The sequence below is a fragment of the Vombatus ursinus genome, unplaced genomic scaffold (genome assembly GCF_900497805.2).
Source record: "Vombatus ursinus unplaced genomic scaffold, bare-nosed wombat genome assembly UNPS02014847.1, whole genome shotgun sequence".
NCBI lineage: Eukaryota > Metazoa > Chordata > Mammalia > Diprotodontia > Vombatidae > Vombatus > Vombatus ursinus.
The window spans coordinates 11,616,065-11,636,509 of NW_020954625.1; the positions used below are offsets into that span (position 1 = coordinate 11,616,065).

Sequence of the window (20,445 nt, forward strand, 5' to 3'; positions counted from 1 at the left end):
AGAGCCGTCTGGGTCCAGTGGCCAGATGTCCATCAGGATGACTGGAGTGGCCCAGCTCTACAAGGTTAGTGACCTTGTCAAAAAACGGCCTGTTGCTGATGAAGCCAGGTTAGCCCTTTGTAATCATCACTTTTCCTTTCTCCATGTTCACCAACCATCTCTTTAATCATCTGTTATTGAACGCTCCCCAGAATCAAAACCAAGCTTACTGACCTATAGTTTGCAGACTTTGTTTTCTTTCCTTTTTTGAAAATCGGGACCTTTGTCTTTCTCCACCCCAATAGAACCTCTCCATTTTCCTTCAAACATTACTGATGGTGGCTCAGCACCACATCTACCATTTCTTTCAGGACCCAAGGATGTAGTTCATGTGGCCCAGGTGACTTGAAGTTACTAAGGACAGGGGGGTCCTCCTTCTTATCTTAGGTATCAACTCCTCGTTAGCCCCTTTTCCTCTTTTATTTTTGTTGCAAAAGCCATTTCCTTGTCAGAGAAAACAGAAGCAAAATAAGGATTGAGTAACTCTGCCTTATGATTGGCCCATCTACCCCAAGCAGAGGTCCTATCTCTTCAGTGATCCTCCTTTCTCCTCCCAATACAGGCAAAACCCTCAAAATCCCTTTTTGTTGTCTTTCAATCCTCTCATTAGTACCAACACATTCTGAGTTTTAGTACTTGTGATGTTGTTTTTATCAGACCCTGCTACACTCACCTATTCATCTTCTGTTACCTGCCCTTGGTCCCATCTTTTGAGCATTTCTTTTTAAAATCTAAATTGAGATTCTTCTCCTAGCTCTTTGGACAAATCCTACTTTTTCTCCTCATTGGAATAATTTCTCTTTACATCTTTGGAATTTCGTTTTTGAGTCTCTCCCATTCCTTCTGGGCTTACTTTCCCTATAGCATTTTTAGTTCATGGGAGCTTACCAATCTTTCCACTGAACCCTTTGAAATCTTGTTTTGGGGAATTTTTGTTGTGAAAATATTTATTATCATAGGGCTTGGCCTATAACTGTTCACTACTAGAGTGTCATGGAAGAAAGAATAATAGATTTAGAGTCAGGGGAGTGTTGGGTAAGAATCTTGGCTCTCAAGCTTCCAGCTGGGAAAGTCACCCCAGTTTCTGTTCTGCAAAACAGGGATTGTGTTTACCTCCCTAAACTCACCCTTGTTTTGAACTTCCTTCTTTCTGTAAAGGGCTCTACTATCCTTCCATCATCTAGGGTATGTTACCCAGGTGCCATCCACACTGTCCTTGACTTCTCTTTCTGCCTTAGCCTCATATTCAGTCGTTCGCCACCTCTTGCCAATTCTATCTCCAATATCAGGTCTCTTCTCTCCACTCTCCTGACTGAGACCACCCTACGTTACGTCCCCATTGTACCCTGCCTGGAGAGGTCCAATAGCTTACTTATCACCTTATATTTCCCTACTCTGAATGATTTTCTCCGTTGTATGCTGGGATGATTTTCCTCATGCCAATGTGGCTATGTTACTCCTTGGCTAAATATATGCCATTGGTTTTGTTACCTTTCAGATCAGATAAGAAATCCTTTGTCACTAAAAGCCTCTCACAATCTGGCTCCAACCTACCTTCACAAACACACTACTGCTCTTGACTCACTCTCCGGTCCAGCCAAACTGGCCTTGTTCTTCACGGATGACAGGCCATCTTTCCTGCCTGGAAAGAACTCCCTCGTCACCCTGCCTCTGAGGGTCTCTTATTTCCTCTGGAGCACAGTAGGCACTTAATATATTCTGTTGTTGTTGATTTGTTCCTGTTTTTCATTGCTATTGTTGTACAGTTGTATCTGACTCTCCATGACCCCATTTGAGGTTTTCTTGGCAAAGATACTGGAGTGGTTGTTCATTTCCTTTTCTAGCTCATTCTACAGATGAGGAAACTGAGGCAAATAGGGTGAAATGACTTGCCCAGGGCCACTCAGCTAGTAAGTCCTATTTAAACTCAGGAAGTTGAATCTTCCTGATTTCAGGTCTGGCATTCTATCTACTATGCCACCTAGCTACCACTTAATATATTGTATTATTTATTAATTGTTAATAATTTCACTACCTATATCACAGGGTTGCTGAGGAGAAAGCATTTCATATGTAATAATAATAATAATAATAATAATAACAACAACAACTGGCAACTGCCCTATTGATTAAACAATGTGTATACTTAAATATCATGGAATAATATTGTGCTACAAGAAACAGTGATCATGAGGAATTCAGAGAAACGCAGGAAGGTTTAGGTGCTGCCCTGCATCTATGAAGAGGATTAGAGATTTATCCTTACATCAGTGAAATCCCACAGTCCCTCTCCCCTATACACAAACATAAATACAAATGCAAGTATATAAGGGGGACAAAGACTCCACAGACCAAGGCTGGCAACTTGTGCCCCCTCTCTCCAGTGTTTCTAGAGCAATTCTAGTGTTCCGGGGTGTTGCAATGGATAGAGTGCTGACCCAGGAGTCAGGAAGCCCTGAATTCAAATTCTGCCACAGATATTTATTAGCTATGTGACCCTGGGCAAGTAACAGAGGTTATTTTGTTTACCTCAGTTCCCTCAACTGTAAAGTTGGGATAATAATTGTCCCTACTTCCCGAGGTTTTTGTGAGGTTCAAATGAGATAGTATCTGCAAAGTTCTTCATAGCCCCCAGAGCACTGTCTAAATGTTAGCCATTATCACCATGTACCAGCATCATGTTAGGCTTTTGAGATACAAAGACGCAAATGAAACAGTTCCTGCCCTCAAGAAGATTATACTTTTTTGGGGTGGCGTGGGAGAGAACATGTATGGAGATAAGTATCCAAAAAGAATGTATTCAAAATAAATGCAAGGTAATTTTGGGGGGAAGGTGCTAGGAGCGATGATCAGGACAGGCCTCAAAGGCAGGCGTTGGGCTGTCTTAAAGGAAGCCAGGGATTCTAAGTCCCAGTGTGGAAGGGAGAACATGCTAGGCTTGGGGTACGGCCACTGCAAAAGCATGGATATGTCAGATTAGACACCGGGTGTTAGGATCAGGAGGAAGGCCAGTTTCCGCTGGACCATAGAATAGGGAAAGGGCTTAACTCCATCTTATCTGGGAATAAACTGAGGCTCAGAAAGGCGATGCCTAGCACCATACAACTTTATGTATCAGAGGGAGGCCTCAAATCCAGGTCTTTTCACTCCAAAACCACATTTTTTTCTACCACACCCCATGACCTCCCCAGACAAGGGGAGGTACTAGGGTAACTTCAGTGAGTCCATTCTCTACTTCTATGACTGAGATCTGTAATATTGCTTTGTTGATTTTTAAATCAGTTAGGCTAATTAGGCCCATTTTCATCTATTAAAATGGGAGGGAGTATCACGGGATATACCCTATAATGTCATTGCTACATAATAAAGCATTGTGAAGAATGATAATCTTCGTCCCACTTTCCCATCCCATGTCCAGAATTCTCTTCTTTTTCCACCCCTTATACTCACTCCTTCCTTCCATACACAGCCCAAGGACCACTTTTTATCTGAAGCTTTTCCTAATCACCCTAGTTGTTGGGGCTCATTCTCTCTTGAAATGACTATCACAAGATTCTAAACTTAGAGCTGGAAGAAACCTTAGAAGTCAAGTCTACATCCATCATTTTACAGATAAAGAAACTGAGGCACAGAATAGTTAAGCAACTTGCCAAGGGTATCACAGTAAGTGTCCCAGATGGGATCTGAACAAAGGTGTGCCTGACTCCATGTCCAATACCTTGGCCATTACAGAAGCTTTTGTATGTCCTTTCCATTTTCTTCACTCTTCTAGAGTTCCTACAACAATAGCAACTCTAGATAGAACTTCTAGAGTTCCCTCAGAGTCAGGAACCCTGGTACAAGTCCTACCTGGGAGACATGCTGGCTGTGTGACCCGTGGTAGGGCACTTTACATCTAATAGTCTGACTCTCTGTGACTGTAAATTGCAGATTGATTACCAATCTATATTGAGAGAGAGAGTATCCTCACTGAAATTTTCCTGTACTAATGGAAGGGTAGATCTGGAATTCCCCCCCCCAAAAAAGCCAAAAAACAAAAAAAAACAGACAACTGCCCCCCCTTAGTATTTTCTTATCTTGTCTCCAGGGCAGGTCCCCCAGGAGAATGTGAACTTCTTCAGGGCAGAGACTTTTTTCTCTTTGCATCCCCAAGTTCCCACAGAGATCCTCTCAGTAACAGGTGATTCAAAATCATTGAATGGAATGGATGAATGATAAAACATCTATTAATTGCTTAATGTGTGCTAAGCTCTTTATAAGTCCTGGGGTGGGGAGGAAGGAAAGGTAAAAAGGGAACCATTGGTTCACCTAGAGCTAGCTCTTCTAGAGTGCTTTTTCCAGATATCCCCTCCTTTGAGCCTCATAAAAGCACTGGGAAGGAGTGGCTGTATGATCTCCATTTCATAGCTGAGGAAACTGAGGTGGACAGTGTCCCATCTGATGATACTGATTCAGAGATAAAAGGAAATTTCCAGGAAAGAGACTGATTATCCCATATAGTGGGAACCTTGGGGAAGGGGAAGGAACAGGGGATGGATGCAGTCTCCAAGAACCTGGGGTCGAATCCCAGCTCTTCCACATTACAAACTAGCTGCATGACCAGCCTTCCATGGCCTGGCCCCAGCCTACCTTTGTTACCCATCATTCCCCTCTGTGCATGCCTTTTTGGCTTTCTTGCTGTTCCTCACATGCAACATTAGTCTCCTTTCTCCTGGACCTGTCTGCCATGTTTGGAATGTTCTCCCTGTTCGCCTCTACTTTTCAGACAAACTAAGGCCTGGGAAAGACCTTCATTTAGAAGCCAACGTCATCCACTGTATCCTGGGCCATCGTCAGTGGTCCTGACTTTTGCCTTGCCACTGGACTTCAATGACTCTGGAGGAGAGAGTGAGGCTGATGACTTTGCCTAGCTCTGTCCCACTTTAATTCGATTCGGGCACAAGTTGAGATGTCCCCCTTGTGATGTCCTTGGTCTTCTTTGAGAGAAAGGTGGCCTGGGATGGGAGTTTTAGTCTGGGAAGTCTCTAAGTAGGCGAGTGGAACAAAAAGGCAGTCAATTGAATTGTCTGGCTTTCCAGAAGGAGTGGGCAGCCAGATGGCAGAGTGAATAGAGCACCAGGCTTGGAGTCAGGAAGACTTGAGTTCAAATGCGGCCTCAGATACTCACTAGCTGTCTGACTCTGGGCAAGTCATTTAACCCTCTCTGCCTCAGTTTCCTCATCTGTAAAATGGGCTGGAGAAGGAAATGGCAGACCCTTCCAGGATCTGTGCCAAGAAAACCCCAAATGGGGTCACAGAAAATCAGACACTGTTGAAAAACAACTGGCTGAACCAGAAGGAATGGTGATAATGATCTAATTAGATTTTCAGGGGTAGAGTTGGAAGAAGATGGGTACGCTCACTTCAGTAGTGTGAAAAATAGTTGAGGAGAAGAACTTGTTTGGGTTTGGAACTGGTTAGCTATTGTGACTTTCTCCAGTGATAGCCCCAGGAGAGGCAGAATAGAACCATTCTGTTGGAGAGTAGAAGAGTGAAGAACATGGAAAACAGAGTCAGGGGACCTGTGCTCAAATCCTGACTTATTAAGTGACCTTGGGAAAGTCACTGGGTCTCAAGTTCCTCAAAAGAGGGGCATTGAATCGGAAAGGCCTCTGAGGTCTCATTGCACTACAGATCCATCATTCTATGAAGAATGGCTACGCTGAAGATCTGCTTTAGGTGGCCCAGTGGATAGAACTGGAATCAGGAAGACCTGAGTTCAAATCTGGCCTACGTCATAGAACTATGTCATGGAACCTCTCTTTGCCTCAGTTTCCTCGAATGTAAAACGAGGATAATCACAGCCCCTTGCAAATGTCAAAGGAGATGATGCTCCTAAAACACTTAGCAAAGTGCCTGGCACATAGTAGGTGCTATATAAATATTTCTTCCTTTCCCCTTGTTGTAGAACCCAGGACCTCTGATTCCCTCCGCTTCTTCCCCTCATCCCTCGTTCCCCCGTATTTTAGCTCTGCTCACACTTAGCACCCTCTCCAGGGAGAAGGCCAGCACCGCTGCTACGTGGGGATGCGGTCCCTAGTGGGCGATGTAGCCCCAGAGAAGGCCTGTGGGCCAGTTCCTCGACAGTGGCCGCAGTGGCTGCGCTTCTCCTCTAGGTGTCGTCAGTGACCAGCAGTCTTGGGCAACCTCGGCCGAGGCTAGCGCTGGGTCAGGCCAGATCTTGCGAGGCTGGCTTCCGTCTCCTCTGCAAAGATCCTGAAGGGGGCTTTTCAAGCGGGCCCGCTGGAGGAGAAGCCCGTGTCACGTTAGCCAGTGGTGAAATCCTGCTGGCTCATGCTTTTGGGTTCTTTTTCATTCTTCACACTTGGAGCATCTAAGATCTCTGCTGCTGTCAAAGCAAAACCCTGCTAGTTGAAAGCAATGATTAGATTAAACACAGCACAGTTGCCCGCCCCCCCCCCCCATAATTTGGCTCCCAGAGACAAAAATTTAGAATTAAACATTAAAATATATGCAGATTGGAACGTACACCTGTAACAAAGGCCATGAAAGGAAACTGCCTTCTCTCTCCTTTATCTTTTGTCGTTTTTTAATTAAAGGATCCTGGGCACGAGTCAAACAAAGGCTTCAGAGAAGGAGTGTGGTACGGTATAGAGAACCGTGGGTCTAAAGTTGGAAACGTGGGCCATATTGTGCCCCCTTGAGCCATCCATTTTCATTCATTCATTCAGCGAGCATTTTTAAAGTGCCTACTATGTGCCAGGCCTGTGTTGGGCCCTGGGAATACAAAGACAAGACCAGTAACTCCCTTGAGGACATGGATCACAGAGTTTGAGATTGTCGATTACAATTCCCTCATTGTGCAGATGGGGATTGACCTATGCATGTGCATGTACATGTGCATTGTACACAACAAGAGGGATGCGTTAGAGCCACGTAATAGCCACTGGGAATGGAGGGCAGAGGGACTATACCCCTTGTTGCTGTTTGACCATAACATCAGGGAGGCGATGCCATGACATGGAAATGCATTAGATTTAAGGGAGTCAGGGCTGTGCAAGGTCACCAGGCTAACTCTCTCCTTCAGGAGAATGGAGATGGCCCAGGATGCAGTGGGATACCTTGGCCTTTTTAAGCTAAGGTCTTTCCCAGGTCTCAGTTTGGCTGAGGCAATGTCCTGTGATTAAGGACTAGGTAAGAAATAAGGCAAAAAATGGCCTCTTTTACATAGTCAAAAAAAATCAGTCTGGGAAGGGTTTCCAGCCAAAACAGAAACAGTTGTCATTTCCATTCACTCGGCCATCAAGCCCACACAATGACCAACATTTAACAGAACAACATGGTGAGGTCTGGAGACAAAATGGAGGAGAGCTTCAATCAATATTGCCAAACCTCCTTAAGGGTATCAGAGGAGTCTCCAAGTCGTGGGCTGGGGGGGTGGTGGGGTGGGGTGCAGTGGGGTGTCTGTGTTATTTACATAAGGTTCCAATCCTACTCTCTACAGGCCTGTAGAAGATAACATTCTTCTCTGGGGCCCTTAGCTGCTAATGCCTCGTCCTTTCCGATCACCTTCCATCTTGTATGTACCTAGTTGTTTACATGTTGTCCATAGCACTGGACTGAGGCCTCCCTGAGAACAGGGCCTTTTTTCTTTTTGACCTTTTTTTGTTTCCTTGGTGCCTGGAATGTATTAGGTGTTTAGTGAATGATTATTGACCAACAAAGTGCTTTACATGTACTATCTCAATGGGAGTCCTTTTTGACTCTTGGAGTCTCCTTTGGTTTTTCCATCTTCCTGTCCTTCCCCCTTGCCCCTCGCCCCCCCAAATCCAGTCACCTGCCAAGTCTCACCAAGCCCAGCTCCACATCTCTCATTCCATCCCCTTTCATCTACTCAGCTAGCTCAAGCTCTCTTCGCCTCCTGCCTAGACACTTGAAATACCCTCTTAATTTGTCTCCCCTTTCCATCCTCTCCCCTCTTCAATTCACTTCCCAACAATAGCTAAGACAATAGTCGTAAAAACCCGGGTCTGACCATCTAAGAACCCCCCTCCTCCTAAAGTCTTCAATGCCTCCCTATTGCTTTTGGGATAAGATATAAACTCCTCCGCCTGGCACTTAAGCACTCCATGAGCCAGCTTCTGCCATCTTTACTTTCCTTCATACTCAAGCTGGCCTGTGGGCGGGTTCTCCATACACAATATTCCATTTCTACTGAAACTTTGTGTGGGTAAGGACAGTTACCCCTGTGTGGAATGACCCCCTCTTCACATCTGTCCTTTAGTACTCTTAACCTCTTTCCAAGATCTTCTCAGGTGCCACCTCCCACAAGAAGCCATTCTTGATCTCCCCAAGAGCTCTCTTTGTCTCTCCCTCTCTTCCTCTCTCTCTGTGTCTCTCCCTCCCCCCCTCTCTCTCTTACTTTCTCTCTTACCCCCTGTATCTCTTTCTTACCTTCCCTTTCTTTTTCTTCCTCCTCTTTCTCTCCCCATTCTTTCTCTCTGTCTCTTTCTGTCCCCTTATCCATCTCTCTCCCTCCCCTTTCTGTCTCTCCCTCTCCTTCTCTTTTCTCTCACTTTCTCTCTTTTCTCTTTCCCTTTCTCTTCTCTTTGTCTCTCTGTCTCTGTCTTTCTCTCTTCCCCTCTGTTTCTGTCTCTCTCATAATTATTTTTAATTTATTTGCTTGTATGTAAATTTTGAATTCTCTACTAAAATGTAAGTTTCCCGAGGGAGGAAACTGTTTGATTTTCATCTTTGTACTTCCAGTGCCTGGCACATAGTAAGCACTTAAAATATTTACTGAATCAAATTTGCTGCAGCTTTAGCGGCAGGTCTTCATTTCATAGAATTGTAGACTCTTAGGGCCGGGAAGAGATCTTCGAAGACATCTCTCTGATCTGTAGTCATTCTGCCTTCAGACAGAGTTTCAATCAAACTGAATAGAGATTTATCCATGCTTTTCCTTTATTTAAGAAAGTTTCTATTGATGTCTTTTATTTTTATATTACCACCAACAGTTTCCAAAGTATTTCTCCTCCTTCCTTCCAGAGAATAATCTTTTATAACAAAGGATAAAAAACGGGAAAAAGTTCATCAAAACTGACCAATATATTGAAAAGGCCTGCAGTGTTCCATGCCCATAGACTCCCACTATAAGGGCTTTCTTGTGTCTTTTCCCTGGAGTCAGTCTAGACTAGTGTACTTTCATAATATCTATGCTTTTCTTAGTAGCCTTCATGGAAAGGAAGGCTTCCAGCACATTGGATAGATTTTATTTAGAGAATTTGTGGGAGGACATGGAAGGGAATTAATCAGAATGAGAAGGTCTGGATGGGTGGCAATATATACCTTGATATGAGTGATTACCCATTCTGTGAGATGAAGGACCTAGGCAAGTAGGTGCCCGAGGTACTGAAGTCTGACTCCTTCCAGTTGTGAGCAGCCCTTTCTTTTCCGGATTTCTTCCTTACACTTCCAGGCCTCCATCTTTGATTGGGATGTGCACGTACCTGTAAGGAGCTCCGTGGAAATGGTCCTCGCCACAATGAACTCACCCAGGCACCAACCCTCTGCTTGCTGCCTGGCTCTACCCTTCCTGCTGTTTCTGCTTGTTTACCTCCTGCCCAACATCAGGCTTAATGCAGGGCATATTGGAGACCGACGATTCGTGCCAGGCAGGAAGCTGGACTCTAATACGGTTCCCTTAATGCATTCCATCTGGTCACCTAATCCTTACAGCTAACCTCAATCCCCTGTGCTGTGAAATCTACTTCCTCTCCAGGTTTCAGAACTTCATGAGACCACATGGGGGGAAAAAACCAGCTTCCAATGTTTAAGTGAATACTTTTTCCTAAGGTGCAAATTATTAGCGTGTGTATGCATTCATGTGTGTGCATGTGTGTATGTGTGCGCATGTGTGTGTGCATGTGTGTGTGTGCGTGTGTGTGTGTTGGGGGAGGGAAAAAGACATCTGTGCTCTTTTTGGTTCAATTAAAACAACCTTGCATAAGGAGTCTGGTTCTTTGTGCTTGGGTCAATAACCACATGTGATAGATTTTGAAAAGTATCCATGGGCTATGGGCAATGCGAATTAGGGGGAAAAGAATGGTCAGTGAACCACAGAACCACAAGATCCTAGGATCTTAGAATTGAGACCTGAAAAGGATTTAAGACAATACGAAGGCCCACCTCTTTATTTTATGGATGAGGAAACTGAGGTCTAAAGAAGAGACTGAGTAGCAGAGCCAGGATTCAAATCTAGGGTTTCTGATCCAAAAAAGCTTCCATGATCTGATCCCCAATCTGATGGATTTGGAGCCAGAGAATGTGGTTCAAAACCTCTTTCTGCCACTTAATACATGTGTAAATTTGGGCAAGCAGCTTTCCTTCTGTGGACCTCAACTTCTTCCTCTCTGAGGTCATGGGGCCAGACTAAATGGATTGTAAGTCTCCTTTAGCTTTACGTCTATGCCTCTCATCTTAGTACTCCCAACACACCGTCTCTTCTCCGTGGGCGGCTCCCCTCAATGCCCAACAAACCTCCCGTACTCATTTCTGTCTCTGTCTTCATTCGTGCTGCTCCCCTCTATCCAAAGCCTCAGTATCCTTCAAGGCCCAGATGAAGGTGGACCCATCCCATGAAGCCTTCTTGGAATAACTGCAATTCTCCCCTCTTCTTCTCCTATGGACTTCTATGGGCATGTCTGTCTATGTGGAAAGAAGCACCGTGAGTGACCTTTCAGGCCGAACTGAGAGAAGAGTCGAATTATTCTTTTTGTAAGAGATGGGAGCAAACCATGATGGTCTTCTTCTTCCCTTTCCATCTTGGATGCAGAAGGGTGACAGTTATTTACATCAAGCAGGCACTGTGGGGTTGGAGCGCTAAGGTCAATCAGTCAATCCGCAAACAGTTATTAAGCACTGGCTGTGTGCTAGGTGCTGGGTTAAGCAATGGAGACACAGAGAAGAAGCAGGAGCCCATCTCCAGTAGGAGGCTTCCTGATTGGCTGAGAGGGAACCAATGACTGCACGTGCCCAAAGCATCCTGCAAGGCGTTTGCAGACCAGTGGGGTGATGTCCTAGGGAGAGACAGATATCGTTGGTGTGCAGGCAGTAGGATAGCACCTTCTGGTTGCAGGGAGCGGCCAACGTTTCCAGGACGTGGCCAGGGACATCAGTTCCATAGGAAGGATTAATAAGCTTGAGTTTCCTTGTCCCCTAACAGGCTGCACTTTGGCTCTTTGAGGGCTCTTGGTGTTTCACCAGTCTGGGGAAAGCCTTTATCAGGCCAGCATATGGCCCTTCCACAACTCATCATGCAGGGTGGTTCTTCGTGCTCATTCTTTATACTTAGAAGCAGCTAGGTGGTGCAGTGGATAGAAAGTTGGACTTTGAGGCTGGAAGACTTGAGTTCAAATCTGACCTAAGATACTTACTAGCTGGGTGACCCTCAGCAAGTGACTTATTCTCTGTTTGCCTCAGTTTCCTCATCTGTAATATGTAACACCCACCTCCCAGGGATGGAACTGTAGCAACAGCAGCAACAGCAACAGCCGTAGTAATAGTAGTAGTAGTAGTAATAATAGTGGTGGTAATAATAGTAGCAGCAGCAGCAGCAACAGTAATAGTAGTAGTAGTAATAATAGTGGTGGTAACAATAGTAGCAGCAGCAGCAACAGCCGTAGTAATAGTAGTAGTAGTAATAATAGTGGTGGTAATAATGGTAGCAGCAGCAGCAACAGTAATAGTAGTAGTAGTAATAATAGTGGTGGTAATAATAGTAGCAGCAGCAGCAACAGTAATAGTAGTAGTAGTAATAATAGTGGTGGTAATAATAGTAGTAGCAGCAGCAACAGCCGCAGTAATAGTAGTAGTAGTAATAATAGTGGTGGTAATAATAGTAGTAGCAGCAGCAACAGCCGCAGTAATAGTAGTAGTAGTAATAATAGTGGTGGTAATAATAGTAGTAGCAGCAGCAACAGCCGCAGTAATAGTAGTAGTAGTAATAATAGTGGTGGTAATAATAGTAGCAGCAGCAGCAGCAGCAGCAATAGTAATAGTAGTAGTAGTGATAATAGTGGTGGTAATAATGGTAGCAACAGCAGCAATAGTAATAGTAGTAGTAGTAGTAATAGTGGTGGTAATAATAGTAGCAGCAGCGGCAACAGCAGCAATAGTAATAGTAGTAGTAGCAGTAATAGTGGTGGTAATAATAGTAGCAGCAGCAGCAATAGTAATAGTAGTAGTAGCAATAATAGTGGTGGTAATAATAGTAGCAGCAGCAGCAATAGTAATAGTAGTAGTAGCAATAATAGTGGTGGTAATAATAGTAGCAGCAGCAGCAACAGTAATAGTAGTAGTAGTAATAATAGTGGTGGTAATAATAGTAGCAGCAGCAGCAACAGCAGCAATAGTAATAGTAGTAGTAGCAGCAGCGGCAGCAGCAGTATAGTGGTGATAGTAGTAGCATCTAGTCTACCACACATATTCTTGCTACGTCTTACCTGTGTGGGCTTGGACAAGTCACTTTCCTTCTCTGAGCCTCAGTTTCTTCCTTTGTAAAATGAAGGAGCTGGGCTAGGAGACTTCTAAGATCCCTTTTGCTCTAAATCCATGATCCTATGAGGTGAGATTGTGTGTGTCCCACACACACAGTAATACAGGTTGTGACTGCGGATCTGGTTTATGGTCTTTGTGAGCTGCTGTGGCTGTTTTATTCATTCCCCCACGGCCAAGCAGGTGACCAGGTCTCCAGATTTATCTAGGCTGGTCCCTGGAGAAAATCAAGTCAAGTGCCACCGCCTGAATGCCTTCAGGCTTTCCCCGTCCGCCACCTGCTAGCATCCTCTCCCCGGTTATGTTCTCTTTTTTGGAATATATTCCTATGTGGACCCGTTGCTCCCTGGGGTAGAATGTAAGCTCTGTGAGGCTGGGGACTGTGTTATTTTTGTTGTGGTAGCTGCAACGCTAGCATAATCACTAACCAGTCAATAAATGCTCATTGATTGACTTAGTGCCAGCAGCTGCCCAGCTCTGTGGCACTTGCCAGAGCATGTCTTTGGCCGCTGGCACCACCCTTTAATCCCAGGGTCAGGCCCACGCTGTGACGAGGCATCTGAGGAGGACCCTAGAGAAAGATCATTGCCACAATCTATCCAAATAAGAATATTTCAGCTTGTGATAATGAGTAGCATCAATTCCAGGACTGATGTGGATTAGGAATGCAAAGGTCTGGAAAACACATCTTCTACTAAAGAGGATGTTTTCCATGAAGCAGATGAGATTCCAGAGTGGGGGTGGGATTCAAGTACTTCAAATGATTTTATTTCCCTATCTTCATGATCCAGTCGATGGGTAGATGTGCTTGGACTCAAGAGGGACCTGAGTTTGAATCCTGCCTTGGACACACACAGTACTAGCTATGGATCCACGAGTATGTCCCTTCATCTCTCTGAGCTTTGATTTCTAGTAGGGTGAGAGAAAGGCAGTACAGGACAGTGGAGAGAGGGTCAGTGCATTTCTCATTGCCCCAGGCACTTTCTAAAATTGCAAACTACAAAGAAGTTGCTGGATCTGTCTGGGGGAGGGAGTTTGCACACTGGGAGTCCCTTCCTTTCCCCCCTTCCCCAAGAAATCACAGCTCTAGGATCCTTCAACAACCCTGCCTTCAATGGTTGTGAAAATCAAAGGAAGTATTGTATGCAAAGCATTTTCAAACTTCTCAGTGCTACAGAAATCTAAGTTTTTAATGTGGATGTCGCTCAGCCTGTTTCTTCTCTTCAAATCAGGGATGATATCCAAAGCACCATCTCTCAGGGTTGCTGTGAGGATGGAATGAAAGCTTGCACTTAGAGATCGTGTAGATCTTAAAGCCTCATCAACCAGCCATCCCACCAATCATTTAAGAACACCCTAGGTGCCTAGGACTGTGCTAGATGCCGAGGACACAAAAGGAACCAGGTCTTGCCCTCAAAGACCTTAGATCTGACTAGGGGGAGATATCTAGTATGTACAAAAGCATATGCAAACCATCGACAAAATATAGACAAGGTAAAGGGATGGGGGAGATGCGTTCAGTAAATGTCAACTATTATTATCATTGTTAAAAATACGAGTAGGAAATTAAATCGGTTCCAGCACAGAAGGAGCAGCAGTCTGGGAATCATTCACTCTCTAGTCTCTCATCAGTTCCTGATGTTTCGCAGTTGTGGACACTTTCTCTCCTTCCCTGCAGCCAGAAGGGCCTGGATCATCAATGTCCCATCCTTCCAGCATCCAGCGTGGAATTTTCCCGTGGGCGGGGACCGTTTAATTGCTATTTACCTGTCGAAGGCTGCTTTTGACACACATGATGAGCCAGCTTCCTTTGACCGTCCCCTCCTTAGGAGGCAGGATTCCTCTGCCCACACCCTGCTCAGCGTCGACTCCTTCTCTGGGCAGGCTTTGTCTGTCCCTCGCTGTTGTTGTTTTTCTTTTTTTCTTTTTTTTTCTTTCTTTCTTTTCTATTCTTTTTTCTTTTTGCCCAGACTGTGCATCTTGAGTAAAGCAGAGACCCAAGACAGGCTCCTCGGTCTTGTCATTGTAGGAAGGCCTAGAGAGCCTCCCACGCAGAGCCTTCCTCAAAGCCAGCCGGGGAAGCCAGTTCCTTTGAAGAAGCATTTTTTAAACAAAAGGGATTCCCCCCCACATGCCATCGCGCCTGACAGTGATTTCTTTTCCTGCTGTATCCCCAAAGCTCTCAGAGGGATTCGACTCCAGTGGAGCCTGGGTGGCAAGAAGCCCCTTTGGATCCTGGCTCTGAGGTTTCTACTCATTTACGGACTGACGATGAAGCGTGAATGAGACTCATAAACGGGTGCACGGACTTACAAAATGTTTTCCGGTCCCCAAGAGGCTCAGAGATTGGCTCACAGCTAGAAAGCATCTTAGAAGCCACTAAGTGCAGCCAAGACCCAGGGGAGTTACGTGACCTGCCCAGTCTGGGATGTGAGCCCAGGCCCTCGTAGCCCAAATCTAGGCCCGACCTCACCCCATTAATACTTGGATTTCTCATTCATGGATTCCACTGGACGTGGAACACTTGGGTTCATATCCTGACTCAGACACTTACTAGTTGTGTGACCCTGCGTCACTTCGCTGTGACTCAGTTTCTTCATCTGTAAAATGAAAGGGCTGAACTTCATGACCTCCAAGGCTTGGCCCAGTTCTCCATCTATGAGCCTATCTTTGTGTAACTCTTCACCCAGAATCCCTTACTGAATGCCTGAGTGTGCTCAAAATCACAGAGCAAGATCTTTCCATCAATACATCACCGTGCTTTAAATAATAGCTCATAAGTTAACATTTATATAGCACTTACTTTGTGCCGGGTACTGGGCTAAGCACTTTCCAATTATTATTCTCATGACAACCCAGAAAAGTAGGTGCTATTATTATCCCCATTTTACAGCTAGGGTGGCACAGCTAGTAAGTATCTGACACCACATTTGAACTCAGGCCACAGTAGACAGGGTTCAGGATTCCTGGGTTTGAATCCTGTATTAATGCTTATTAGCTGGGTGATCTTAGGCAAGTCACAAATCCCTCTCTCTGAGCCTCAGTTTCCTCATCTGTAAAATAAAGGGGCTGGACTGCATGACCTCTGAGGTCTCTTTAAGCTACTCTACAATTGTATGATTTATGAACTAGAGCCAGGCTCAGAAGGACCCTTGAATTTGGAGATGGTGAGTAACCAGACCTCGGGGGAGCCTGCCCTCTGGCCCTCCAGGCCAGTCTAGAACCAAAGCATAAGGTGGAGGGTCATTCATTTGGAGCCAGAAGAGACCATAGAAGGAATCTCGTCCCACTTCTCAGCTTACAGGTAAGGACACTGAGGCCCGTCCGCAGCTGAGCTAGGATTTGAACGCAGGTCCTCTGCCTTCAGACCCAGCCCGCTTTTCCCCTGTAAGGGGCTTCACAGCCTCTTTCTCTCCCGGTTCAGCTTGCCTGCCTGCCCAAGTCCTCCTGGCACCCCCTTTCATCACTTAGATGAAAACTACAATAGGAGGCCCAGCCCACATCCCAACAACAGCTACCACCACCTTATGCAGGGAAAGTCCCTGAGGGCTTGGGCAGAAGTTCAGGCTGCCCCAGCAGGCCGGACTCCCTCTCACCTGCCTGGGCCCAGCAGTACCAGAGGCAGGGGGCTTTCCGTTTATCGTCTAGCCGGTTCAGTCGGCAGACTTTCCCCCCACCCAGTGTTCCCCCATTCGGCTTCTGAAGAAATGTTACCCCCGCATTCTCAGCTTTGGCCCCAACTTCTCTATCTTCATTGATCCTGGGAGTCTGAGGAAATTGGGCTGACAGCCACAAGGGACCTCGGAGATGATCTAGCTCAGGGGTGGGGAACCTGTGGCCTCGAGGTCACGTGCGGCCCTTAGGTCCTCAAGTGCAGCCTTTGGAATGTTCTGTGAAGTTTGGATTCACTTGAGGACCTAGAGAGCACTCCTGCCTGCCAGTCACCAACATGGTGCCCCTGTGGGATCATCAGAATAACCAGGTCAGGCCCCAATATTTAGATGCTATGTCCTAATAAGATCTAGGTAGCCCACAAAATGACTTAGGGCGTTTTTTTCCCCATTCAGAAAAAATCCCACCGGAACAATGTGTCTTCCCGGGTCCCTGCATGTTTTCTTTGATTCCCCTGGGCAGCCCCTTTTGGGGATTTGCTTCCTGTTCCCGTTGTGCTTTGAGGTTTGCAGAGCAGCCCTTACAAAAGTCCTTGGGAGGTCCAGCAGACAGCACGCTTTGAGCCAAGTGCCTAGTCCAGGACCCGGCACATAGTAGGTGCTTAGAGGCTGTTTGGTGTACTACATAGAGGCCTGGGTTTGGAATCAGGAAGACCCGACTTTGTATTTCACCTCAGATCCTCACCAGCTGTATGACCCCGAGTAAGTAATTTAATCTCCCTCAGCCTCAGTTTCTTCATCTGTAAAGTGGGGTTAGTAATGGCACCTACCTCCCAGGATTGTGAGCAACAAATGATGACTGAGGTTGGAAAGGACTTTGCAGATCTTAAGTTATATCAATGTGAGCTATTATTGCTATAGCTAAGAATGAGAAACGTTAATTGAATTTAGCTATTACATAATTCAATAATTATAACTAGATTATTATTATATCCATTTTTTTTTCAGATTTAGAGGTTGGGACTCAGAGGGGCCTGGAATCTCCTCAGTAGACTCAAATTCAGGTTTCTGCTGACTCCAACTTAAGCCCCTCTTCCATTGAGCCACCCTACCTTTCTTCATGGCCCCCTCTATGACCTTTCCTGAGCTCCGACAGATTCCAAACAGATCTTGGTTTTAATTAAAGGATGTTAGGATCACAGATTTAAATCTGGAAAGGACCCTAGAAACCACAGAGGCTTACCCACTTTTTTTTACAGATGAGGAAACCGAGGCACAGAGCGGTTAAATGACACAATTGTAAACCGGTACGGGTATTGATTGAGAGTGGTAAGATCAGAGGCCACCTCATCCAATCCACTCATTTTACGGACCATGTAAGGTGGCATGGTTAAGGTCCAATCCAGGCGTTCCGCAGATGAGAAAACTGAAGAGACATTAAACAACTTACCCAGCCGGGGTAGTATAACCAGTGAGTGTCAGAGGAGGGATCTGCACCCACGTCTTCCCGACTCCAGGTACAGTCCAGTCACAAACAGAACACTCCAGAATGTGGGATCATAGATTTAGAACTGGGAAGAACCGTGCAAATGATCGAGTCCAGGGCTCTTCTGTGTGTCATCGGTCCACTTGGCAGCCTAGGGAAGCCTAGGAATTCCTTTTCAGAACGAACGGCGTTTTAAAATGCATGCAATAATGCATAGGATTGCAAAAGAAACCAACTCTCTTCAAATAAAGGTGAATTTCTTTCCCCTCCAGTTTCGAAGACCCCCTGAAATCTATCCATGGACTTGGGGTTCATGGCTAAGAACCGCTGGCCCAGAGGGCACAATCCTAAACCCCCAAAGTCTGTGAAGGCCCTGACCCAGGCAGGCCAGGAGAGTAACTCAATGTGCGGGAGGACGGGAGCCGGCTCCACATCTCTGCATTTTACCTGCGCTCCCAGGTGCTCAGCCAGGGCTCAGCTGGCTGATTTACCTCTTCCCCAAAAACTTGGCGGGGGCCCAGGCCAAACATTACAGCCTGGGTGTCTGAGCAAGCCAGCCTCAGCCCCAGGACGGGCTGCCTCCCCTCGATCCTCTGCTTGCCAGTCACCAACATGGTGCCCCGTGAGACCATCGGAATAACAAGGTCCGGCCCTGATATTTAGATCCTGGGTCCTAATAAACAAGGAAAGAAAAGAAAAGATGGAGGTCAGCTTCCCAGATCCCTGTCTGGTGGCCTCTGCACTTTCCCCTGGGTTTGGGTGGGGACGTCTAGCTTGAAGAGAGATCTCAGGTTGACAGCTGGGTCCCATAGACTGGTTGGTCCTTGTGACCTTGAGGGCTTCAAAGGACTCCTTCCAATATAGTGGGCATGGCCCCACCTGACTCGAGTTAGGAGCCCTGGATTCTAGTCCTGGCCCTTTGCCATTTACAAAGCTGTGTGACCTTGGACCAGTCTCTGGACCTAAATTTCCTTATTCATAAAATGAAGGCATTAGATTAAATGTTCCTTAAAGTCCATTCCAGTTCAGATGTTTAAAAATATATTTTTTATTTGTTTCATTATTTCCCAATTATATTTAAGTTTTTTTAAACATTCATTTAAAATTTTTTGAGTTCCAAACTCTTCCCTTCCTCCTGCCCTTCCCCCACCACTTGAGAAGACAAGCAATAGGATACTGATATCCTGTGAAGTCACGTGATGTGAAGTCATGCAAAACATATTTCCATATTAGCTATGGTGCAAAAGAAAACATGCACATGAACAAGAAAAAGAAAGAAGGAAAGCAAAATACGTCGGTATTAATCTGCACTCAGTTTGTCAGTTCTCTTTCAGGAGGTGGATAGCATTTTCATTACGGGTCCTTTGGAATTCTCTCGGATCCTTGTCTGGATCAGATTCAGCTCAGACATTTTGTGATAACTCAATTTAACTACGTTTATTAAGCGCCTGAGGTCATCTAGGCTCTGGGGATAAAAGACAAACCTGAGGTCCTGCCCTCGAGGATCTTGTATTCTGCTGGGGGTGAAAGTGAGGCTGAATAACAAAGACATCACCCATCAATAAGAAGTTATTAGGCACCTACTATGTTCCCGGAAGTGTGCTAAGCACCTGGGGCTCAAAGACAAAGGTAAAACTATCCCTGCCCTCTGAGAGCTTAGATTCTAATGGAGGACGCAACATGAACCCGGATAAAAACAAAACTATACCAAAAAGATGCAAAGGAAACAGACTTGGGTGGGAAACAGACTTATGGTTTCCTAATTGGTACCTCTCCCCAGTCTATGGCTACCATAAACTTAATTATATTTATTTTGCATATTTGTTTTTAGATATAGTTGTCATCTCCCCCGACGGAACAGAAATTTCTCGATAGGGACTTTTCATTTTTATCTCACTTTCCCCAGTGCCTGGTACATAGGAGGCACCTAAGAAATGCTTATTGGTTGATTGATTGTCTGCAAAGCTGACAAAAGCCATCTTCCTAACACATAAGTTGGACCATGGTCTCCCCATTGGCGCATTCTCTTGCTCAGCCATAAACTGAGTTTGGAAACAGTATGGCGCCGGGAGCAGAGCCCTGGATAAGAAGTCAAGAAATCTAAATAAGGAGTCGGTTAGTCCTAACACTTCCACTAACTAATCCTGTGACTGTGGGAGAGTTCCTTGCTCTCCATGCGACTCAGTTTCATCATTTATTACATGAGGGGGTTGGATGAGATGATCGCTAGGATACCTCCCTACACTGAAATGATATGATTTGATAGGCCAGGAACAAGACAAAGCTCATCAGTGACCCGTTGAAGGAGCCCAATTGGCTTCACAAGCACGTCATGGTTTTCCCATAGCGCCAAGCTCCAGTTCTTCATCTTCAGTTCTTCATTGGACACCTCTACCTAACCATCCTCCTGGCACTTCTAAGTCAGGAGGTCCCAAGCTGAATTTAGAATCTCTCCCTCTAAACCCACCACTCCTCCTCCCTATTTCCTTTTTTTCTACCGAGGGCGCCATTATCCTCCTGGTTACCCATTTGCACAGTGGTCGATTCATCTTTGCCCTTTTCATTCCTCAAATCCAATCAGTTGCCAAGTCGTATTGCTTTCCCCCTGCCCATCTCTTGTGGCCATCCCCTGCTCCGCTCACACAGCTTTCTGTAGCAGTGATCTGCAATAGCCTAGGAGAGCATGATGAGGATGATGAAGATGATAATGATGATGACAGTGATGGTGATGGTGTTGGTGATGATGATGATGAT

At 45.6% G+C, this 20,445-nt stretch overlaps 1 pseudogene; it reads right to left on the reverse strand.

The window, feature by feature from the left end:
* Nucleotides 1–14,388, reverse strand: part of LOC114026864 — a 21,746-nt pseudogene extending 7,358 nt beyond the window's left edge.
* Between the last annotated feature and the right edge of the window lie 6,057 nt (nt 14,389–20,445).